Here is a 24,469-nt window from a genome sequence, read left to right as displayed (position 1 = left end):
ATTCAATTATCTACCCATCAAATTGGCAAGTGTGTGTGTATTTATATATATATATATATATATTTATATATATAAGCTGGTATATATAATAAGTGGTAAATACACACCCATATATTTGCCAGTTTGATGGGTGAAACTGTCAGCTTACTACTTCAGTTCATTTACTTTACCTTGGTTGTTAGTGAAGTTGGTCATCTCTTCATAGTTATGTTGGCCATTTATATATCTTTTTCTGAAAATTGTCTCTGAATTCAAAATCTTCAATAGAATTTATACTGGACATTATCTTTCATATATTAATTTTCAGATGTTCTTTGTACAGTATATTGAAGATAAAAGCCTTTTAAACTGTGGGTGTTACAAAACCCCTTTCCCCAGCCTTCGATTCCCCCCCCCCCAGTCTCTCCTGAGCTTTACAATGTGATTTAAATGCCCAAACACTAAGCCTTTTCTAAGGGTACCCAGAGCAGACAGATCTCTATCCAGAGCTAAGGCATGCTCTTAGATAGGATAATGGTAAACTCATCCTCTTTCACATTTTTAAGATTCTGAGGCTCTGAGCATGACCACATTACCGGGAGAAATGAAAAGCTGAAGTGGATGGGACTCACAGGGAATCACGTAGAAGACATTTTCGATAGAAAGCACCTAATACTGAGCACAGTTCACAAAACCCAATTATGAACAATTGGTTGTGCTGAATGAGGTCAGTCCCACTACGATCTGATGAGATGAGCAGGTCATTAGAGTTGTCTAGTTGCTCAAATAAAGGACTCAGGTGAAACGTTGAGAAAAGAATCAGGTGTCGTTAGCATTTATTGTCTAATATTAAGATTGTTGGATGATAAGTGGCTGAAAATTTGTATTTGGTGATTTATTTTTCTATTCCTCCACACACATTTATAGAAATTATTTTCCCCCACACCCAGGAAGATTGCATTAATGCTATAATGAGATTTGAATGTCAGTTGACATGTCCCTTTGTTTAGCCCCACGTCTGGCTGTGCAAGCTACTTATTTACATGATAGTCCTGAATAGCACTTGTATGGCTATGATTTCATTCATCTTGAGTTCTCTGTTATCTAAATAAAAATGAATCTCCTCAGGCATCAGTTTGGGATTGCTGTCTTTGAAATACAGTAGTAAACTGCCTGCCTCAGCAAATGTGGAGTTCAGCTCATTCTATCACCTTGCAGAATTATAATTCCCCATTTGGAGTCTTGAAATGGAATGATAGGGGGAAATGGGAGAAAAGACATGACTGATCAAAGAATTCATGGTGCTACAAAATGAATTTTTATGCCTTTGTTCCATGTCTTCTTTCTGTTTGAACAGGTGTTGCATTTTGCAGAGAAGTTACATTTTTAAAAAAGTTGACTCTAAGTTGAATTTCTGTATATCACATCATGGTAACTTATTGACTTCTATAAAATTAAAGGTACATTTTTTAAGGGGAAAATATTAACCTTCACATATTAAAACTCAAACATGTATCACAAGAACATTTTAAAACTAAAAATTTTTTACATGAAGCCTAAGGAATAAATCTAAGAATAAACTACAGAGTGAAGAAGAAAAAAAAAAAAACAAAGGAACTTGGTCATTTTTGCATTTGAAAAGAAGCGTGAAGATTTAAAAGAAAAATAACAACACCACTGTGCTGAACAGAACATGCCAGGGGCAGAATTAAACAACTGTCTTATGAAAGACATTTTTCATTTTTAACCAGTGTATGCCCATGTGTGCAAAAAATAATCAAGTGAAGAGTGAATAATTCAGCTCATCAACAGGTTGCTTCACGTCAAATTGATACAAAGCCAATGAGGTATTTTGGAGAATTTTAGAGTATTTGTCTTACCCAACATTTTTAAAGAAAGAAAAATGCTAAGCTCCAGTAAAATAAGCCCTGAATTTAGAATCCAAAAACCTAGGATCTTTTGTTGCTTGAGGTTTCTGAATCTTCATTCCCTAATCTAAAAATGGAAAGTGTTATTATAGCCTGAAATTCTGGTGAGGATAAAATGAGATAATGCACGTAAAAGTATGTGGGAAGTAGTCAACACAAAAGACAGGGCCCAGGAATGGCCCACACACTTACATTTTATACTGTACCATGCATTGTATGAACACTTCTATACTTCTACATCTACATTAAATTAAAAGTTTATATATGACATCCAAGGAGAACCATGATAGAGACGGAATCTCAATCTTTCCAGCAATGAACACAAAATGTGTCCTTAGGACAAAAAGAAAGCTTGGCTCCTGCTAGTATTAATTTAAGAAATAAATAATTTCTAGCCATTCATTAATTCATGCAATAAAGCATCATTTGTGGCCTACAAGGTGCTACATGCATGATAGAATTGAGGGGGAAGGGCTCTGCTCTTTGCATTTTTATGATCTATTTGTGAAGGTAAATAATAAGCAGAAGAGAATAACAAAGTGTCATTCATGCTGTAAAAGAGGTTGGAACAAAGTACAGCCAGAAAGAATTTGTATCAGTCCAGCAGAGTGTCACATAGAGGCAGATATTTAATAGATACTTTTGGTAAAGGTTTTAAAAAAAGAAGATTTAGCTATTGTCTAATCATCTTGACATCCCTGCATGTAAATTTGTGTGTTTGTTTTCATTATTTTGGTTTATTTTTCAAAACAGTCAGTCATTCAGAAACATCTTTCCTGGAGCTTGGGGTTCACTTGGTGATCTGCCAGGTAGACTTTGATAAGAGGTTTTCTACCAGACGCAAAAGACAGCAACATAGGCAAAGGGATCCTTTCTTCCAAATGTGGCTGATTTTGATGTGATTAATCTCACTGGTCAAATAAGACAGCCCTGTGCTGATTGTGTTATTTAATTTATATAGGTTAAATGACTGCCTTTCGATGTATGGTAAAAGTACAAAAATTAGAAGAATCAGTCAGGGTATATAATGTATATGTGACTTGTATTATATTTTTATAGTCTGACATTCAGCATAAACCTACAATCACCAATTCTCTAGATTCTCCACATCCTAATTACCCAGAATGTTTGATTCTCTGAAAGATGTGAGACTTGCTAAGCTTATTGGATCTTGAACAAATTTACTTTCTAAGTAGATTTCATAAAAAGCAATTTAACTCTGGGCTTCTTAAGGACATGTAAAATGAAAGGAAGGCATTAGGTTTTCAATTTTGTTTTCTCCACTAGCCTCACTTCTCCGCAGTTTTTTTCTTTTTCTTTTTCTTTTCTTTTTTTTTTTTTTTCCTTTGGTCCAAAAAAATTCTGAAGGCAGTGCTCTATGGAAATTATCTTATTGTTCCATTGTTTTGTTTGCCTCTGTGCCTGCCCTGTACCACCATTTGAGAGCTTGTGTGGTGTGAGGGGGCAGAAGATAAATAGAAATGGAAGGGGTGATTGAGAATCAGAATCCCTTATGAAGCTCTGTCCCTGTTTACTCTAATCCCACTCCAGATGGTTGTAGAACCAGTGGTCGAATGGCTACAATGACCCATGAATATGTTTTGAAAGAGCACAGGACTTAAATCATTTGGCATAGACATTACACATCTTGTCAAAAATAGTGCTCATAGGAGTTAACTGGATTAGACAAAAGGGAATGTAGAGAAAGGAGGGGGAATGGGAATAGGAAAGGCACTAGAATAAATTGGACATAACTTTCCTATGTTCTTACATGAATGCATGACCTGTGTAACTCCATAACATGTACAACCATAAAAATGGGAAGTTACACTCCATGTATGTACAATATGTCAAAATACATTCTACTGTTATGTATAACTAAAAAGAACAAATAAAAAATCGAAAAAAAAATCCACAGTGTTCATAGGGAGTAGAAAGGAAGTTCAGGAATGTGCAGGATTAACTGGGAATTGTTAGCAGATGATTAAGAAATTAGATTGGACTAATCCTTGAGACAATCACGCAGACACATAAGATAGAAAACTGTGATTCACAGATAAAGAAAAGAACTCACTAATTTGGACTCACTAATTATGAGTATTAGCATAGGTTTGTCCAGAAGCAAAGCCCAAGTCAATCTTGTATATAGGTACAATACACTCCCCCTTATGCACAGTCCCCACTTAACCACAGTTATGGTCCACATACTCCAGAAACATTAAATAGATAATTCTAGATCTAAAAAATTCAAAAGTTTTAAATAGCTTTTATTATAGCATATTGTCCTAATTTTCATTTTATTAATTATTGCTGTTAATCTGTTACTGTGCCTAATTATTAAACTTTATCATAGATATGTATCAAAACATTATATATGTATGTATATGCATGTGTGTGTGTGTGTGTGTGTGTGTGTGTACACACACACTTTACTACTAATTTGTGGTCTTAGGTATTCACTGGGGTCTTAGAACATATCCCCAGGTCAAAGGGAAGGACTACTGCAGTCACTTTGGGAATGTGATCCTAGGGAGCATAGTTCAGGGACAAGGGAGGTGAAACAAGGGTGAGGGAAACCTGAGAAAAGAGGCTTTTGCAGTTGCCCATAGCTGCAGTTATCTAGTATTTGTTACATCTTTTAAGAAGTTTAGCAGATATATTTGGGAGCTGTCCACAGGGTGAAGTAAGGGGAGGTGATATTCACAGGATCCCAGCCCACAGTAGTCAAAGGTGAACCATGGGCATTAGCTCTGGGATACACTTAGATTGCATAAGTGTGAGGGACATGGCTTCCACAAACGTCCTAAGCTGAGTGTTGGAAAGTGGTAGTGGCGATCCTGCCACCTTATACCTGCTTGAGCTGGTCAGCTTTGTGAAACTGGTTGTTGCAGCCATGGTTAGAGAAGAGGAGGATCGAAAGGACTTCAAGTCTCTACAAGCATTTTCTTGTATACTAAAAAAAAAAAAAAAAAAAAAAAAAAAAATCTTTTAAAAGTAAAACAAACAGAACTCTTCACAGTGAGCATATTTAGTACCCAAGCCAACATTGGAATATCCCGTGGAGGATTTTTAGTAAATAGAAGTGTGCAAAGTGGGTTTGGTATGACAAGAACAGGCCGTACATTTGACACTTGCTGGCAGTGTGAACTTGGACAGGTTACTTTCCATCTCACCGAGGCATGGTTTCCTGATCTCCAAAATTGAGGAGAAATAATATCCTTCTCATGGGATTCTTGAATGCTAAATGAGATGATGAATGTGGTAGCGTGGTTAGCATTTTGAGAAAGGGGCACTCATCATAATAATTATTTGCAATCCATCAAAGATGGCACACAAGGCAATGCGGAGAGGCCTTGCCATTGTTAGGGGTGCAGATTTCAGTTGGCCAGAACCAGGAGACAGAGAGAGAACAAAGCAGGCAACAGCTGGTGGGAGCTAGGGGAGGAGCTTTGTTGGACCCTGGGGACTGCAGATTGTGCAGAACAATCAAAGCCAAGTTGGGAGCTGGGGGTCAGAGATCATACCAAGGGCAGAGGTCAAATGTGGCGACTGCTGGTCTAAAGCTAAGAAACAGAATGCTCAGAAGCTGGAGCTCAAATCCCTGTCAAGGGTCAAAGGCAGGCAAATGGTCATGCCAGCAGACATGCTGCTCCATGAGAGGCCTTCATTGTCATGGATTCCTGCCACCCTGAAAACAAATAGCTGATTTCCGAGGTGCGGTCGGCCAGCTGTCGGAGGAATCAGACAGCCTTGCAAATGATCAAATCGTGCAACAATTAATAGGCGATGTTCCAATAAAATACCCATGTTCTTATTCCAAGAAGTTATGCACTATTACTAAAGATGCACACTATTTGAGCAATTCTTGCTTACAATATATAAGGTGTAACCAAATTTTCAGATTTCCTGCCTATTTCTGCCCTGGCCTTACTCTTATAAATTGGTATTGTGATCAGAATTCATTTAAAATAAGTTCTCTTAGTGTCATGCTTCCTTTTGTTCTAGGTCTCAAAATGTTTTACACTGTTCCTCCCTTTACTGATTCCAAAACTTCCATCCAGCCATTCATTCATCCATCCAACCATTCAGTGATTCAGTCATTTCATCATTTAACCAGAAAATATTATGTATCTTCTATATTACTGCTTCAAAGGGTTAAATGTCTCAGAGTAAAATGAGACAATGGCAAACAATATGCCTTCAATTCAGGGCCCTGGGATGGCTCATCTGCTTACCTTTTACAGGATGCTGTGCGTTTTGCAAACTCATCTTTATTTTGGTTTCTGTATTAAGTTAATAGTTTCCATGTGACATAAAAGGAGATAGGTGTCCAGTGATACCTCCCTGAAGTTTCAAATTCATTTAAAGGCTGATTGTGTTGAAAATCTTTTTATGCTTGAGAGCCACCTAATATCTTCTCACTGATACCTCTCTTCACATCTTTTGTCCATTTTGCTAACTGGATTGTTAGTTTTTCACTGCTGAATTTTGAAAGTTCTTTCCATTTTCCATTCTTGGCTATGTGGTTTGCAACTATTTTCTTCACAGCTGTAGCTTGCTATTTCATCCTTTTAGCAGGCTATTTCACAGAGCAAAAGGCTTAATTTTGAGTAGGTCCAATTAAATCTAATTTATCATTTCTTTTCCTTTTATGGATTTTGTTTTGGCATCAAGACTAAGAACACTTGGCCCAGCCCAGATTCTGAAGATTCTCTCCTACGTGTCTTTCTTTCTAGAAGTTTAAATTTTGAATGTTTTATATTCAAGTCTATTATCCTTTCTGATTCTTGTGTAAGGTGTGAGAATCAGGCCGTGATTGAATTTCTGCCTTGACTGTTCAGCTGCTCTCCATGACATTTGTTGAGAATGCTCTTTGCTTCATTAAACGCTTTTGCACCTTTGTCAAAGATCAAGGGGTTATATTTGTGTGAATCTATTTCTGGTTCTATTCCTTTGCCAATTCCATAAGCTCTTGATTATTGTTGTTTTATGATATCTTCAAATCAAGTACATGATTCTTCCTACTTTAGTCTTGAAAGTTGGGTTAGCTCTTCTAGTTTCTATGCCATTCCATATACATTTCAGAAATAATTTTGTCTATATCTGCAAAAGTCTTGCCGGGATATTGATAGGAATTTTATCAAACCAGCTATCAACTGGTAATAAATGACACCCCCACTATATTAAGTCTTTCAGTGAATAAATGTGGTATGTCTCTCTATTTAGTTGGGTCTTCTTTGATGTCTTTCGTCAGAATTTAATGATTTTCAACACATAAATCCTGTATAACCAATCCACCGTTTTTGATTGATTGTAAATGATATTGTATTTTAAATTTTAGTGTTCATGTGTCCATTGCTAGTTTACGTAAAAGCAATTTGGGAGGATATGTTTTTGTATTTTTATTTTTGTTTTGCATCCTGTAACTTCGTTAAAATCACTTATTAGTTGTAAGAGGGTCTCTTTTTTTGTTTTTGTTTTTGTTTTGATTTTTAGATTCTCTATAGGGTTTTCTTCATAGAAAAATCCTGTCATCTGAAAATAGGGGACATTTTATTTATTCCTTTCTACCTGTTTATTCTTTATTACCTATTTAAAATATAACTACCTCAAGTGATTCTCAATATGCATTTAGAACCACAAAATTTAGAACACAGTGGTATAATTTTTGCTCCAGCCATCAAACATAATTTGGAAAACTCAAGAGAAAGTCTATGGCATTTAACCATATATATATATTTTTTGCTTGTTTCAAATGTTTTATACAAAAATATTGCATTTTTTTCTTCCTAACATTCCAAGGTTTGTCTTTTATTATTTTCTTTCTTTAGCCATTCTTTTTAGGGAAAGGTAGCTGGTGACAAACTCTCTTAGTTATTTGTCACCTGAGAATTTCTCGATTTCCCTTTTGTTCTTAAAGGATATTTTCTAGATGCAGGATCCTGCACTGACCATTCCTTTCAGCACTTAATACATGCTGGGCCATTTCCTTCTGTCATGAGCTTTGATGAGACATCCAGTGTCACTCAAGTTGTTCTTCTCCTACTAGTAGGTGTTGTTTTTCTCGGCTTTCAAGACTTTTTTAAGTTCGACTCTGATATGCCTTGAGGTATATTTCTTTGGGTTTATCCTGTGTGGATTTAGCTCGGCTTTTTGATTCTATAGGTTATGTCTTTTGCCAAATTTTGGATGGTTTCAACCATTATATCTGCAACTTTTGTAGTTCCAAACTCATCCACCCTAGCACCCCAATGTCACAAATGCTCAATCTACTGGTATAGTCCCACGTGTTGTGAAGCTCTGTTTATTTTGTCCCCTGCTTATTACATCTTTGTTGTTTATGTTTCTTCATTTCATTTTTTTTAAAAAAAGAGACCTGTATTCAAAAGTCAAAAAGGTAAAATACTTCAAACTCAGCCTAATGCATACGATTAGAAAACATTGTCCTTTAGCCCAGATACCTTGAATTTTAGCCCAAGACTTCAGTCCCACCACAGACCAATGAGTAGGATGGACTTGGAAGCGGTTGGTGCAGGGAGCACCCACGTACTTCTGCACTCACCATCTCAATCCACACAACAGAATGGGTACAACTCTCATCACCATCTTACAAATGAAGACAAAAATGAAGCTTAGAAAAAGGCAGGGTAACTTGCTAAAATAGCCCAGGCTGGTTAGGTGAAGTGGGAGTAGAACCACGGGCATTCCTGAGATTGTGCCTCATAGATTTTCAACTCCATGCTCTCTTACTAACCAAAGGCCCCAGCTACTCTTCATGGAAACTCATTGCTGAGATGCTATGATAGGTCAATTCCTGGATATCACGGACTCTGACAGCTAAATTTGCCTTAAGAATTCAAGATTTTTACCAAACCTCTCTTAGACTTTACCACAGTCTTTAATACTTCAACCCAACCAACATTCCCTCCCTGTCCTTCACTTGAGATCAGTCACATTGCAATGATGACTCTCTCAACTTTTCCCAGTACCCTCCCCTATTTTTATCCAACTTAGTCATCTCCCCATCTCCGTTTTGCTCCCACTGTTCCAAATCTTTGTATGTCTGATACATCTTGACATCTGCTTCCTAGGAGACCCGAACAATACATACAAGCAGGTAATGTGATTTAAGAAACTAAGCAATTGACTACCACCCCATATGTAATAGAAAGAAACAAATGTTTCTGTAGGATTACTTGACATTCAAATAAAACATGGGGGAAGATTTGATCATCTCTTTAATTGAATGCAAATGCAAGTTTTCCTTATTATTCAAAGTTCACACAGCCTGGTTTGCCCTGGGCTCTGCCTGTGCTCAGACACTGGCCTAGGTGTGGATCATTTCTAATTTATCATTTAATCTAATTCTGCATTTCTTGTGAGAATTGTAGACTTATTGCTTTAATCTTTCTAATACTTAGCAGAGCACAAAATTTATCTGGCATGCTAGTGACCTAGTGACATTACTAATGTAAGGTCTTTTTTTTTTTATCAAAATAGATTGGGATTTGTCAACAACATTGCAAAAATTGATGTAATTTGCACCCCAGCAATTATCCCATTCATCCCCATTCCAATTTTCTAAATGGTCTTTAAACAGGGGTGTGGTGAATTCTTGGAGGACTGATAATAGGCTATATAACCAGTCTTACCTGTCCAACATCAGGGGTAATTGAAGCTAACCTGTTATCCTCTGGGCCACTGCAGCTGGGAAGCGAGAACCTGAGTGTGAGAAGCTTTTGTTCACATAGGCCACACAAATTGATTTCAATGATTCACTTAGTTATTCACAATAACTAATGTACAGTGATTCTGTTGTTGTTGTTGTTAAACAGACTACTGACACTGAAGAGTGTCAGAACAAATTGAAGTTTTACCAAAATGCCAAGAACATTTAATAGCATGTTTCAAAGCATATTTGCAACAAGAAAAAAAAAATGAAATAAAAGTTATAGACATAGAGTAGATGGCATATTGTTAATGTGTAACAAAAATAAGTGAAAATGTTCTCCATTCCTAGTATCTTTATCATTAAATCACAAAACATGCAAAATAGAAGTTCAGTTTAAAAGAAAGAATTTAGGGTTTGAGGTATAGGTCAGTCATAGAATAGCTACCTGGCATTTTCAGGGCCCTGGGCTCCACCCTCAGCACTGGGGAAATAAAAAAGAGTAAAGAAAAATCCCAGATGGGTGAAAAGATGATAAGAAATCATGTGACAATTATATGAGATAAAGTCTGTTTGAATTACATTTTAGGGAAGAGATAATCATGCCAGACATTGATTATCAGATGCAATAATTGCTCTAAATGCCTGATATAGATTCTCTAAGTTTATCCTTAGAGGGATAGAAGTTGAAAAGTTGAAAGGGATAGAAGTTGCTATTATTCACATTCATCAGATGAAAAAACTGAGGCCCAGGGAGATTAAATCACTTGCCCCCTGGCAAGGCTGGTATTTTAGCACAGATCACATGACTTTAGAGTCTTCCAGAGAGTATATGGTTCACAGACCAGCAGTACTGTGTTTGCCTGTGGATGTGCAATCATAGGCCTGTGGAATCAGACTCTGCACTTTGATAAGATCTCTTGGTGAGTCTTGTGCACATTGAAGTTTGAGAAGCATTGCTCTGGAGCCCAGATGCTGACTCTTAATCATATGCTTTGCTACCTAAAGACCCAGTGCTTATGAGTACAGAACCCTGTGAAGGGGCTTAGGAATGAAGAAGTACGAAAGGGATAGAAGGAGAGGGGTGATGGACAGCCACCATGAATTTCACAAAGGACATTTGAGGGAGGAGAAATCAAGAGGCTAAAGACCATTGTACCTGATATAACCTCCTGGCAAATGATAAATCAGAAAGCTCAAGGATGATCATGAAGAACCAATGTGTGTTCACCAAGAAACATCTGTCCAATCGACCTGATTGATTTTATGGCCTGACACAGATCTATCAGGAAAATACCACAACTCTATTTCACATGGATGTCAGCATTAAGGATGAATTCAATAAAGTCTTTCATGCTATGCATGTGTATAACATGGATGTCTAAGGAAAATTTATAGATAGTTGAAAAAAATATCCAAAGCAGAATGATTAATGGAAACAAATAAGCAAAAATATCTATTCTTTCATTCATCTGAAAAATGTTTATCGAGCTCCCCGTGCAATCCAAGTTCTCCTCTAGTGCTGGGGGTGTAGTGATGAAGAAGACAATATCCTGATGTCATGAAACTTAACAACTAAGCAAGTAAAGATAATGACAAAACACACACGTTATCTCAAGGGGGAAGAGAAGACTTTTGAGGTGCTGATATTTGACCAGAAATCTAACGGTTGAGATGAAGCAGCCATTGGGGGCTCTGATGTAGAACATTCCAAGCCAAAGAAATAGCAAGCATATGAAGCCTGGGGTTGGGAGTGAGCTGGGTGTGTTGGCAGAACACTAAAGAGGCCTGAGAGTCCAGTCAGTCAGTGTAGTCTTGAAAGCTACCGGGGGTACAAGAGAATTCATTGGAGGATTTTTAAATTGGAGCATGATGTGATCCAACTTAGGATTTAAAAAGATCATAACTTCCACACAGAAAATGGATAAATAGACAAAAGGTAATTCTAAAACTTTTTACTAGAAATTTAGATGAGAACTCCATTGGTTTAAGGTTTAATGATTAAATTTGTACAGATATCTTAGCTAAGGTCTTATATGGTAGGTTTAGAATTTATAATTAAATGTGAAGTCTAGATATAGTGTCCAAAATTAGCAGAAATACTGTAAAGGGATGTAAAAATAGAGGTCTGAGCTTAGATTAACAACATAAAAATGTCCTACAGTCCAGTATGACTTGAGAGAAACATAGTTTAGTTGAATCTACAGGAAAAGGGTAGATGTTGCTTAACTGTATGCCCAGTGTGGGATAACATAATCATTTAAAAAATTCCAATGGAGTTTTGGGCTGAATGGACAGAATAAAGATTCTTGAACTTGAATGTGTGTTAGAATCACTTGGGAAATGCAACACATACACATAATTTTCTGGAATTGTCCCCTTTAAGAGTGGCATGCAGAAATCTACATTTTTTAAAAAGGTTGAGGGCTGGGGATATAGCTCTGTGGCAGAGCGCTTGCCTTGTACTTGTGAGGTACTGGGTCCGATCCTCAGCACCACATAAAAAATAAATAAAAAACAAATAAAGATATTGTGTCCATCTTTAAGATAAAATAAAATAAAAAAGGTTGAGTCCATAGGTCATAATTTGGGAATCACTGTTGTTGAGTAGCAAGGATAAGAAAATTGTGCACTATTTTCAGAGCTCATTAGTTTACCCTACAGTTTTGGGTTTCGTTAGGAAACTGCAGATATTAGAAGGACTAAAATGTAGCAGGATATCTTAGAGATAATAGTGGCAAGTCTCTTTAAGGTCTGGTGCTTTGAATTCTTTTTATAATTCCTACTTTGTTTCTGTCTCTTTCTCCTTCTGAAAAATTCTCCTATTTTTTACACTGATTGAAAACAAATACAGAGGTGGCTTAATTTTGACTATTTATATAACTACTTATATTTTACTGTGTCTATAGCTAGTTGTATAAATTCACGAACTTTTGACATGTTTTCTAGAATTTAACATTCCGTTCCCTTGCCCCAGGAACATAATGGAGAGAAATCTTGCCCAGCATAAATCAGAGTGCACACAAAAGAAGGTAAATATTGAAGAATTAGAATAGCTTCAGTGGGGGGAAATAAGTAGAGAAACCACATCATGTGAATAATGAAAAGAACTTGAGATGATTAAACTGAAAAAGTAATTTTTCAAAAAACAAGGAGCTGGAATAAGAACAAATTATGTGAGCTTCATAAAACATGATCAGCATTAGTTCAGATGAGGCAGAACTTCATAGTAATTATTTATATCTCTCACATACTCTGATGAGTTCCTTATTAGAAAGGAATCAAGCAGAAGATGTAGGAAAAGTAATGGACATTGAATGAAACTATTGAATAGGAATTTGCTAAGATTCCTTCCAATGCAGTCTGTGATTTTTATCACTTCTATTGAGTTGATCCAAATGATCTGCTGAAATATGCCATCTCCAAGAAGAATGCAATCATGGAGTTAATCTTGTTATGGCAAGCTGTAACTATAGCATAGTGCATAGATCAGTTGAAAGGCCATATCTGGACCATAGCCATCTTCCCATATCATTCAGAGTAAATCTTTTTAAAGAGCAGGAGTATGAGGCATGAGCTTACTCCAGGGATGTTTACCATCCCAACTAGAAGGAAAGAGGTAGACTCAGGCTAACTAAGACAAAAATAAATAAATAAAACAAAAAAAAATTTAAACAATCTTAACTGACTTTAAAGTCTACCTGTAATTCATTCAGTCAAACTTAACATTTTCTTTTCAATCACTGTTTTTGGTTATTTTTAAATGGAATTTCAAAACACTCTAATACAGAAAATTAAGGTGGTTAAGCTTTTTGGCATAATGTAAAACTCATTACAATTTTATGTTTAGAATGAAATTGACTGATTTTAGATTAAAAAAAATCTGTGTCTATGGAATTAAAAATGTGTCTCCTATTTGCATAAATGATCGAACAAGTTAAAAAACTTGCTAGGATTTGATCATTATTGTGTATCCTTCTATATTTCTGTGATTATAGACTCATCATCATTTAATAGTTAAAGAATCTGAGGCGTAAAAAGACCTAGAAGAGTCTTAGAGTCATCAGTAAGAAAAGAGAAGTTTTAAAGTCATCAGTAAGAAAAGAGAAATTGATCTATTTTATGTAAGCCCTGTCCTAAACCCCCACCCCCATCCCCAGTTCTAAAATCCTCAACTGTGATTTGATAGGCTCCTGTGAATAACTGACATAAGGAGCCACTGTTATTGATAAGCATGGGTCATATCTTTTGGCATGATCTAGTAGGAAAAAAATGAAGAAATGTTACATCCAAAGCAACCACCATCATGCTCTTACTCCAGATACTAAAACAAGGCAGTACTGATTTTTTTTTTTAAGCACAATGTGGCAGACACTTATAGTACCTACCCCAAAATCATTGGCCTATCCTCGATATTAACAGAACCTTGATGATTTGGGAGAAAACATACTGGCATTCCTGACTTTTCTTTAGCTCGACGTGGCCATATGAAACAGTCTGACTGTTGGGAAATGTTTTTCTTCAATAACAGGAAGAAAAATGAGTTGCTCACTGTCAAGTCAGAGTTGATGCTTAAGACTGCTCACCATACTGCCACCATGGGAATAAGACCAAAGAGTCTCAGAGATGCCAACCCAGGGCCATCAAAAAACAAAGGAACTACCCATCTGGACTTAATGTGAAATAGGGTAATGAATGCCTGCATATCTGGGCCCAACATAGACTGAACATCCTGTAATTGCAGCCAAATACTCTCTGACGTTAGTCGATTTACTATTAGCCTTTCAAAATCCTTTGCCTGGAATGCTACTTGGATTAAGTATCAGTATAGCACACCAATTGGAAGCTTGGAGTCTGGATTATATCCCAAGGGTTTAAAGCCCTCAGCAAAGTAACTGGATGTAAAATCAATATGCATAAATCAAAGGCATTTTTGTACACATCCGCTGAAAGAGAAACTAGGAAAACCAACCCATTTACAATAGCCTCAAAAAAAAATACTTGGGAATAAATTTAACAAAAGAGGTGAAAGACCTCCACAATGAAAACTACAACACACTAAAGAAAGAAATTAAAGAAGATCTTAGAAGATGGAAAGATCTACCTTGTTCTTGGATAGGCAAAATTAATATTGTCAAAATGATCAAAAGCATAAACAGATTCAATGCAATCCCAATCAAAATCCCAATGACATTCCTTATAGAAATAGAAAAGGCAATCATAAAATTCATCTGGAAAGATCAAAGACCCAGAGTAGCCAAAGCAATTCTTAGCAAGAAGAGTGAAGCTGGTGGTATCACTATACCAGTCCTTAAACTAGTCTACAGAGCAATAGTAACAAAAACAGCATGGTATTGGCACCAAAATAGACTTGTAGACCTATGGTACAGAATAGAGGACACAGAGTCTAACCCACATAACTACAGTTATCTTATACTAGACTAAGTCACCAAAAATGTACATTGGAGAAAACATAGCCTCTTTAACAAATGGTGCTGTGAAAACTGGAAATCCACATACAACAAAATGAAATTAAACCTCTGTCTCTCACCATGCACAAAACTCAACTCAAAGTGGATCAAGTACCTAGGCATTAAACCAGAAACCTTGCACCTAATGGAAGAAAAAGTAGGCCAAGATCTCCATTATGTCAGATTAGGCCTCAACTTTCTTAATAAAACTCCTATAGCACAAGAATTAAAACCAAGAATCAATAGATGGGATGGATTCAAACTAAAAAGCTTCTTCTCAGCAAAAGAAACAATCAGTGAGGTGAACAGAGAGCCTACAGAAGGGGAGCAAATTTTTACCACAAGCACATCAGATAGAGCACTCATCTCTAGGATATATAAACACTCAAAAACCTTAACACCAAAAAAAACCAATAGCACAATCAATAAATGGGTCAAGGAACTGAACAGATATTTCTCAGAAAAGGATATACAATCAATCAACAAACATATGAAAATATGTTTAACATCTCTAGCAATTAGAGAAATGCAAATCAAAACTACCCTAAAATTTCATCTCACTCCAATGCTATCTCTTAACTTTGCAATCATTAGCAATGTGCTTAAACACTCTGTGTCTGTAACATAAGAATAATAGTAATAATAATCCTGATCTGAAGAGTCTCACAAGGTTAAAAGAGAACACGTATCAGGCATTTTGAAAAAAAGTGACTTGCATATTTGGTAAATGCTCAATAACTGTTAGTTATTGTTATTATCCTAACAATGATGTCACTGCTGAAAACTTGTGGAAATTTTTATCTGAAATTGCTATCAGAGACTGCCTGAGGATCACATAAGGAAATCAAACTCTTTATTGGCTGCATCTGTATCTATCTTGTTAAAATTAATTGACTTGATTTTCTAAAACAGCCTTAGGTTTATAGTCAGCAGAAAGCACAGAATAAGCAGAAAGTACTAGATATCCCTTCTCCTGCAGACCATTTTCCTATTATTAGCAGGAAGCATGGAGATCCATAGCAATAGATTGGTTTTACTGGGAACTGAAACCAAAGGGGAAAGGTGAGAACTGGCCGGAAGAAGAAAGCAAAATAATTCCTGGAAGCAGAATCAAAGCAATGCAAGAATGACGCATGCACTAGGGGAACTTCACCTTGGAAATGGCTGCAGCACATTGACAAAAGGCAGATGGAGAAATAGACACATCCCAAATAGTAGTAGGTAAGTTACACTGAGTAATTATCATGTGCCAGGCAGTCTTCTAAGTTCCTATTATGACTGTACTTTCATCTTCACAATACCCTGCGAAGTAGGTACTAGTATGATGTTATTATTCCCATTTTATAGACAAGAACTGAAAGATGGAGTGTTGATATGTGTAGCAAGGTCTTGGCTGAGATCACAACCCAGTCTGGTACTAGGATACCTACTTTTATTTACTATGCCATAACAATTCTCAGGTATATCATGCCATGATGAGTTTCACACTGAATGCAACCAGATTTAAAGCAGAAATACAGTGTGATCTACATATATGTATATAATGTTTCCAGGAAAATTTGTATCTTTAAATTCTTTGACAACTACTGTTTATCCTAAGCCTCGTGTAGACACGGATTGATATCTTAATCTCAATTTTATCTTTAATTTTGGGATGCATTCAGCAGGTGAACAAAAAGATTTAATTATAAAATGCTTTAATAATGAAATGCCGGTAATTCATTCCCAAGTAAGCAAACTGCCAGAGAGTCCCTTTCCAAATCTAACGTATTCTACAGAGATTTTTCTCTGTGTTCTAGCAATAACTGAGATGTACCTCCAATCTAAGATGCTATTTTGTTAGCTTTCTCTGGCTTGCGTAATTTTGGATGATTGTCTGTGAAGCCCCGAAACTGAAGGCAAGAAAGTTGGCTCATAGTGTTCGTCACACTGGACACATGCCTCTGAGACAGCCACTTTCCCAAGAGCTCAGTGATTTCACAGAAATAGAATTACAGATAATCAAGAAGAGATGTGCGAGACTTTTAGATACGTTATCGTGTTTTAGTAAATTGAAGAAATGTATTGATAGTATTACTATTCCATGAAAGGGGGTCTAAAAATACAAAGTCATAGGAATTCAGTGCAAAATATAATTTTGTGCCTATTGTGGTTCAAAGAGACCTTAAAATCCAGCAAGGCAAATGGACATGGAAAAAAATAACAGGTATCTACAAAGTGTTACGGGGAATAATAGAGAAGAATGGTACTTGTTCCATTCTGGGAGTTCACAAGAGGTTTCCTGGAAGAGATAATGCTTTAGCTGTGTATTAAAAGATGAGTCAGACATAATTAGCCTGTGAAGAAGGGTGGGAGGAGTGTTCCAGATGGAAGGACTAACTCCCACAGAGGAGGGAGCTGGGAACACACGTGGGGAATTAAAAGGGAATTACAGGGGCATAAAGAGAAAAGGGGAGTTATTGGGTAGTAATGTTGGAAATGGAAGTCAAAGAGGGGCTGGATAATTAATTTCATGTTTTGTGTTTAAATGATGGGAGTTTTAGAAGATTCTGAGCAGTTTAGATTATTCAAGCTGCCATATATGCATAGTTTTAACTGGTTAAGGCAGGAGATAGAGGAACCAATTATGAGCAAACAGGATGACTCTAATTACTCAGATTATGCTAATAATAATAAGAGTGGAATGAAGGAGATACATTTAAAAAGTAAATATTTATAATATAAAATTTCCTCAACAGATTGGATGTGTAAAAGGTGGATAGAGATGGAGAAGTAAAAGCTGGCCACTTTTGGTAGCTGCTGAAGTGGGGTGCCACTAACAGAGCTGGAAAACAGCAGAGAGGAACAAGTTGGGGGCCGAGATGCTAAGTTCCATCTGGGCTCGTGGCTGGAGCTTTCCATTTTACATTTAGGTTGAGAAGTCCAGGCTGAGGCTTGGAATCAAGTCTGGGGCCAGATAAATAGATTGGAAGATCATCACCAGACTGCAGGTGCTAGGTGGATCCGCGAGACGAGAGAGGCTACTCAGGGATAGTGGGAAGAGGCAAGGTACAAGTGGCTCACCTGGACTTACCAGGTAGATGTCTGGTGCCAAGTTCGGGCACAGTCCTGGGAGCCTAGAGATAGTGGGATCTGGATAGGGGAGATTATCATGACGTGCTTCCTGCTCAGGAAATTGGTTTAGGGAACTAGCAACTTGCTCAAGAAGTAGGGAAAATGAATCAAAAGATCTGAACCCAAAAGACCAAAGCTAATTATTTCAGGAAGTCCCTGAGTTCTGTCTCTTAGGAATATGGATGATTCACACCCCTACAAGATATTCACATTTCACTCCTTCTTGGTTTTTTGAAGTTATAATGAGAGACGTGTGAATATACGAGACCATACTCCTTCCCAATGGTGAATGATTTGTCATAAGCAGGATCTGAAAACTTGCTCATAGTAATTTCAGGAACCTTTCCAGTTCTGTTCATTTGGAAAAAAATTCCCCCCAGGTTTTGGGTAGTTGTTTATTTCTAGTCCTTAGAAAAGTGCAAATTATCCCAAAGACCACTGGGCAAATATGGTCTTGCCCTTGGGAGTAGCCTCGCCCTGGAGAAGCATCACTTGGAAGACATCAAATTCCCAGAGCTTGTCCACACATGACAGCTTGTGAGAGCTCCTGAGGAAATAGAGATTATAGAAGAAAATATCATCAGGTAGCACGCAGGTCTGTCTTTCCCACCTCCTATGCCTTTTGCTACTAAGCAGATGGTGCTATGGCACTTGTTAGGAGCCTCGGCCTAATTCAAGAGCATATCTTTGTTTTCACTGTAGCTACTGAATTTGAGAGACCTGGGGAGAATTAATATACCTCAATATTCCTCTAACATCTTTTCCCTGTGTGATACATCCATTCTCACCTGCTGTTTTCATATTGTACCCCTTTCATCCCTCTGTCTCATATTGAAAGCCTGCTGAGCTGGAACACAGCCTCCATCATTCTTAACAGGTTGCACACACCGCCAGAATTTGGCAAATGGTAATGCCCTTCTAGTGGAAATCTTTTCCCAGGGCTTCTTTCCCAAATGCTCCAGGCCAGCAGGGGTTAACTAGCATTCTACCCCTGAGTCCTTCTCTGGGAAGCAGACTTGCTTTGACTTGCCTGGCTTGGGACTTCTGCATATTCTTTCACTGTTTTAACACTTTTTTGAGTTGGGCAAGGGAGATTGGGACAACTGTCACAACTATTGCTAGAGAGAAAGTCAAAGCAAGACTGACAATTACTTAAATTGGAAAGTGTCCTTTAATTACAAATTCACCAAACTTCCCAATCATATCCACTACACTCTGCTTCTCCTCCAAATCCTCCTTCAAGCTTACAGATCCCTGACTGCTCTTGGAGCTCTGATTCCCCATGGAAGCAGGATTTCATTCCTGGATAGAGATGCTGAATTCTACCACTACTGGCCACACCCTCAAAAGAAATCTTAACAGCTCAATTCTAAGATTTGTCATGAGGTCAAAACTCGACTCAGATCTTTGTGGGTCACAAGTTCCGTGTACCTTGTTAATCTAGGTGGATGAATGGATAGATGGAGTGAGTGAGTGAGTGATGTTTAATTTTATGTGTCAATTTATCTAGTCTACAGTGTCCAGATATCTGGTTAAACATTATTCTGGATGCTTTTGTGAGGGTGCTTTTTGAATGAGGTTAACATCTAAGTTGGTGGACTTTGGGTAAAGCAGATAAACCTCCATAATAGAAAGAGGGTGAGACTCTTCTATTCGGTTGAAGGCCTGAATAGACTTCTACTAAGCAAGAGGGAATTCTCCTAGCAAACTGTTTTTGGTCTGGAACTGTAACACTTCCCTGAGTTTCCAGCCTGCTGACCCACCAACCAGATTTTGGACTCTGGAAATTTTCACATTCATAGGAGCGATTTCCATAAGATTCGCTCCCTACCTCATCTGTTCATCTAAATATCTACATCTGTGTGTGTCTACATTAGTGAGAATTCTCCAGAGAAATAGCACCATACATACATTGAAACATTTGATGATTTAAGCAACTCTTGGTTTTTTGTCCAGTCCTTATGAGAACACTTGAGTACCCAGGCTGCTCCAGTCTAGCTCTAGAGGACAATTCCTGATGGAGGAACAAGAGTACCCCAATTGAGTAATTTCTCTCATTGGAAATTACTCCCTGCCTTTCTGGGGTATAATTGCTTCATTTTAACCACTTTTCCTCCCCTACACGTATCAGTTTGAATAATTATTATTTATCTGCTGGACTCTTCACAGGATGCTGGTTGTAAATAGCCCTCATCATCACCCATCACCACAGCTGGTAATGAAGAGAAATGTGTCAGGTAATGAGGAGAGCAGCTGCCATCATGGTAATGAAGAAAAATGGACAGAGATGTCACGGGAATGGCATCTCCACTATTTCTTGGGGGAATTGGCATGAGGCAATTACTTTCTTTAATTCTCCCTTGCTTTTGCCTTTACAAACTACTTTCAAATTCCTTACATTCATCACAGAATAGAAAATTGAACTAGAGCTTTAAATTTAAAAAGGTAAAAGAGCTCATTGTTGTGGTGCTAGTCTTAAAAAAAAATGAGAAGACTGGCTATGGAATTAATAAAAAGTATAATAATTTGGGGGACCATTCCTTTTTGTTGTTATTTTTTGTCATTACAACTAAACTTTCTGTCATCTCCATGTAAAGACAGACTCCCAAGAGAAATAACTCTGAATATGCTCTAAACACACACACACCACAGCCACACCCATTGAGATAGCACCCACTGGCAGGAGAATTGAGCATGAGTCAGGCCTACTTTCTCTTCCGCTGGTAAACTCAGGCCTAAGAGCAGCATAGAGACCAGGCTCGTATCTATGTGTATGTATGTATGTGTGTGTATATATATATATATTAGGGAAGGGAAAGTTTATTTGGGGCCCATAATTTCAGAAGTATCAGTCCATAAACATTTGGCTCCATTGCTCTGGCCTGAAGTGAGGCAGAATATCATGGCTGAACAGTGTGGTGGAGGAAAACAGGTCAGGACATGATGATCATGGAGAAGAAAGAGAGAAAGAGATAGAGAGTGTATAAATCTCGAATACTGAGCATTGTAGGACATTCCTGCTATTGAGTGTGGGTCAGATTCTTCAAAGAGACAATGGTAAGATATCAGGAAGAGTCTGATATTACAACACTTGTAATGTTGCATTATCAAATATTCCATTCTTTCTCCCCTGTAAACACCTCCTGGACATAAGAATATGTTGGCATCCTTCCTTACTGAAGGATTTGCAAGTCCTGTCATGTGTGAGTAATACGTAAGGGCCCTGAGACTCCTGTCTCCTGGTTATATGTGGTGACCAGCTAACCTTGGGTGTGACAGTAGTCTCTCTGAGACTTCATTATGATCTCCATTGTATGTTAGTAAAATGGGATCATTCTACCCAAGATTGGATCCCTTAAAATTCCTTCCAACTCTAAAATCCCAATCCTGTGGATTGAGTCTTGAGGCCCACAGGTCTTCTCCAGGATGATCCCAGGGAGCCATACTTACACAGCTACCAGGGTGATCAAAGAATTTTTCCATCTCCACATTAGAAGTGCTCCAACCCAGAGCAGAAGTCTAGTTTGTACCCTGAAAATTTAAGAAATATGAATGAGTTTAAGAATGAATGCTTAGTAAGATTGTGAACATCTATGGTCAAGGTTTATTTCCAGGGAACTTCTCATCTCAGCAGGAAGGTGGCATTCAAAGGGATGAAAACCTGGTTGAAGGTCCCATTTCATCAGGGTTGCTGGCCTGGAAACTACCTAGGGCAACAAGAGCATTTATATAAGGCTTAGCCTGGATATACACATGGCTGGCATAAAGCTAAGAAGAAAGACTTTCCAGAGAACGAAATGAAAGTATGTTGCTTTCATTGTTTTGACTGACTGATAGCAAATGAGTTTTGCTGGTACTCAGAGCATCTTCTGCAAAAGCGAAACAGCAAGTAATTGCTTTTTCTTTTTCTTTTTTTTTTTTCAGAAGAGTTTTTCCATTTCTCATTGAATGGAAGAGTTCTTATATGTGGGTTCTCAACCAGTCCTGTGGGTAGATGGTGAAGCTTGATCTGAAAGTGGCTTTTTTGGGGGTTGATAGCTTCCCCAGGGAGGAATGAAACAACTGGCTGGAAACTCCCCACCCCCATCCTTTGACCTCAAAGCTTCAGGAAAAAAATGAAAACAGGAGTGAGCAGAATGTCTTCTCTTGATAAAAAGATTGAGGATCTCTGTTGCAAAATATGACTGTTTCTTTAAGGCTTCCAGGGAAATGGAAGATAGGTCAAATCTATTAAGGGAGCGGGTGAGGCATTTGCTCAAGAAAATTAGAGAATAAGAGCATTTTTTTTTCGGATAAAATCAGAGTATCTCTTGTTTGTTTTTGTTCATTTCACATTTATTTACAGATGGTAGAAAGAAATATTGTAATTTGGGTGTGAGAATAGCTAATTATTAGAAAAAAAAAAGAATAAAGAGCTTCAAAGATGGAGTGCCTGCAGTTCACATGTTGTGTGAACTTGCCCCCGATCCCTTGGCCTTTCCTTTGTCAAGTCTGTCTCTGTCCTCTCAGCTCCTAGAGAATCATCAGGAAGTAGCCCTGGTCTAAAACATATTTTATTCTTTTCTCTAGCCCCCAATAAGCCATCATATTAGATTTAGTTCCATCATAAGGGAAACAGAAGGGGAAGAGAGACACATATTTTTATATTAATACGATATCTGCCATCTGCTTTTCTCCTGGAATTTGTGAGGTTTCATTAGACATTCAAAAAGCCCTTCAGAGGACCTCACAAAATAAACCAAAGGTAATGCAATGATTTCCTAAATCCAACACTTGTGTTTTATCTTTGATGTTCCCTGGACTATGCCAGTGTATGGTCATATAGACAAAGGAGAAATATTAAACCATTTTTATTTCAGCTGACCTTTTTCAGACACAGAAGTAATTTTGTCTGAGTGCTCTATTTCAGTATGGGGCAATAACAGCTGGGCAGGGATTTTACTCAACACTTTGTAAGGTTTATACTCAACTGCAGTGGACAGATTGGCATTTTTATATTAAAGCAATAGAACATTGTTATTAAGACACAAGTCTGCTACAGCTTCAGGAAGGTCCTGAATCAAGTAACTTTTGCGGGACCTTTAGAGTCTCCATGACTATAAAAATCTGGTGTTCTTGAAAAATCTGTTCCAGCCCAGGAAATATTCTAGTAGAATGATCTAGAATCAGACTACCTGGGTTTGAAGATACTTGCTTACAAATGCTGTGATGTTCAGAGACAGTAGGTCCTAGATGTTAAGAATACAGGCTTTGAAACTAGGTTGCCTGGGTTGAAACCCGAGTTTCACCATTTACCTGCTGGATGATCGTAGGGGAGTTCTTCAGGGCTTTGGACCTCAGTTTCATCATCTGTGGAATGGGGATAATAATGGCATCTCTCCAAATGTGGAGGACATGGATGAAATAAGGTGATGCAATAAAATGCTTCAAACGATACCTGGCACATAGTAAGCCCTCAATAATTATGTTATCTAGAGTGATGCTATTATTCTTTCTAAAACTTCTGCACTTCATCCAAAGCCTGGAAAAGTCAATAAATAAAGGGAACTAACAAGGAAAACTCTGGGGAAAATGCTAAATTTAGCAAAACTGGAAATCAGGCAGCCTGTACTCTGGGACACTCTCTGAATTTTGGACTTTCCTGTCAGTTCCAAGTTCCTGCTATAACACTGCACCCAAGATTCCTTTTGCTTTGCTTCTCACCATACCACTCTCATTAATTGCTTTTTACCCACATCATTTCCATTCCCTGAGGACTTTGTCCTTCTCAGATGACAGTTAGCAAAGCATCAAAACTTTTGAAGGTATTAATGAATATTTGTAACTCAATGTTATTCTTTTGACATTATGTGTACATTTTCTAGAATAAAGATTGACTACTCACAGGAGGAGTGACCAAACCTGAGAACTTCAGATAATAAGTAGGGTGGGTAGAGGTGACATTTTAAGACAGGTAGAACATTTGTTTTTATCTGACTCACAGCTAAACTGCTATTTTGACAACCCACAGAGCAAGTCCTAGAGTTAAGCGTTTAACATAAAGGATTACAGACAGATTTGGGGGCTACAGCAGAACACTGTGCTTAAACCAACCTGATTAGGTTGACAGGCATGACACCAAGGCCCTAGTGTGCAGTTCCCAGGGCTCCTGTCAAGAAATGATGACAAATTGGACCAGCCAAATCTTTCAGTCACATCCAGTTTTCTCGAAGATGCAGATATACCTGCTGAAGATGTTTCAGACACAGGAAAGCCAAGATGGTAGAGCCAGCAAGGACAGAAAACATAGCAAAGGCTCAGCATAATTT

This window comes from Marmota marmota, unplaced genomic scaffold (genome assembly GCF_001458135.2).
Source record: "Marmota marmota marmota unplaced genomic scaffold, marMar, whole genome shotgun sequence".
In the NCBI taxonomy this organism is placed as follows: domain Eukaryota; kingdom Metazoa; phylum Chordata; class Mammalia; order Rodentia; family Sciuridae; genus Marmota; species Marmota marmota.
The sequence above is the reverse complement of the archived record's forward strand: the minus strand, read 5'-3'. Positions refer to the sequence as shown.